Source organism: Octopus bimaculoides, chromosome 9 (assembly GCF_001194135.2).
Source record: "Octopus bimaculoides isolate UCB-OBI-ISO-001 chromosome 9, ASM119413v2, whole genome shotgun sequence".
In the NCBI taxonomy this organism is placed as follows: domain Eukaryota; kingdom Metazoa; phylum Mollusca; class Cephalopoda; order Octopoda; family Octopodidae; genus Octopus; species Octopus bimaculoides.
In genome coordinates, this window is record NC_068989.1 from 14,247,291 (window position 1) to 14,249,544 (window position 2,254).

Here is a 2,254-nt window from a genome sequence, read left to right on the forward strand (position 1 = left end):
ACACACACACACACACACACACACACACACACACACATAGATATCCACAGACACAACGTCATCAACCCACCACCGGTACTACAACAAATACCACCCCACCGTTTCCAATGCTACCACCACCTTAACCTGAACCAACACCACTACCACTCACTCCACTACCATCATCCTATACACCACTTACCCTTTACTACCTCACCCTGCACCCATCACCATCAGTTACCACTATTAATCAGAGCTACTACCCATACCGTTATACCACCAACACCACAAATCCACCACTTCCATGAACGCCACCATTAACGCCCACGGCTACATCTCCACCTCCACCGCGACCTCTGGTGAGCATAACACCCACCAGAAATTCAGTTTCGTTTTTGTCTATCATTGTCCGTCTCCTCCACCACCGAATACCATTGTGCCATCACAGCTACCACCGCCACCTTCATAAGCATTTACTACAAGTGCGACCCATTATCCACACATACACCTTAACTCACACTACCATCATCACCATCGACATCATCAACATCACCACCACCACCTCCATGACGACCATCAATTCCACCACTACCACCATCACCACAAAAACTACCACCACCACCATCGGCATCACTAGTACCACTATCATCCTAACTGCTAAAACCTCCACAACCACCACCACCACCAACAGTAACAACATAACGCCACCGTGCCCACCACCACCACCAGCTCCACCTTAACTCAAGCGCCACCACCTATCACCACCAACGCCACCATCACCACCAACACCGCCAACACTTCCACGACCTCTAGCACCCACACTACTACCATCATAACCAACACCACCACCACCAGCAACACCACCATCGGGACCAATATCCCCCGCCAACACCGCCAATGCCACCATCACCTCCCCACCCCTACCACCACCACCTCCATCATCATCACCACCATCAACATCCATACCACCTCCACCACCATTACCGCCCTCAACATCAACATCACCTCCACCACAACCACCACCACCACCACCTCCACCACTACTACTACCGTCACCACAACCATCACCTCCGCTTCCTCCACCACCACCATATTTACCTTAATTCTTAATCCTTCACATTGCTATTCTTCGTTTTACCATTCTCTTTCGCTTCTTGTATTGTTTTCATTCTTTATGTTTATATTATATTTGTTTGTATTGTGTAGTTTGTGTTTATTATGTAATTTTTTTAGAAGTTGCCTCTTGTTTGTTTATTTGTATTAAATTTTGTTGTCTGCGTTCTTGTTTGTCTGTTGTTTTTTTGTTTTGTTTTGTGTCTGCCTTTGATTTATGTTGTTTGTGCGTTTGTGTTGATGTATTTATCGTTTACATTGTTTCCCCTTGTACTTTATTGTGTAGCCTTATAGATAGATAGATAGATAGATAGATAGATAGATAGTGTATATCGTTGCTATTGTGCAAAAATGTCGTAAGTCCAAAACGTTGCTTTTTGAGCAAACGAAAAACTAGTTTCACCATTGAATAGCAAAACCGTTCTACTACACTTTGATAACTTTTGATATCTTGACATCTGAAGCAGCTGGAGATACGATAGTTTGACCAAAAGAACCGGCTATTACAAGCAAAAATAGATATTGAAAAAAAACGCATTTGGTCAAATTTGGACATACGACAGTTGAACGTAATAGTAACGATATATATATATATTTATATATATACACACACACACACATATCAGAGGCGACTCTAGGTAATCAGCGTTTCTCGGGTTCATCATAGATTTCGCATAAGACACATGCCTGCTCGAAGAATTTCACGTTTTTCCGCTTTATTTCTAGCCCCAAACGGCTTATTCTTTTATATCTAGCACTACGTCTTTCTCTATTTCTAAGTTAAGGGTTAAAATAAAGCAACCCTGCAAAACACAACTGATCTTTAGACAGAGACCCACAGAATAACAGCAATCAGATAACGACAGCGGAGTGCACCACAAGCATCGGTGATCTGACTGTCGCTTATACAAGTCAGTCTTTTACATCTACTAGGCTCGTTCGCATTAGTCCTAGTTGCTGGATAATTTTTCGTTCCTTTAAGAATATTGTAGAACGGAAATTTTTCATAGATTGGAATTTAAATCCTAATCTCTATAGAAATTTGTTATTTCAAGAAAGCATTGAATATTGATTTACTTTTAATTTTTATGATTATAGATACATTTCTTTTATTAGCCACACAGGGCTCAACGAAGATGGGACAAATACAATGAAGAGCTTT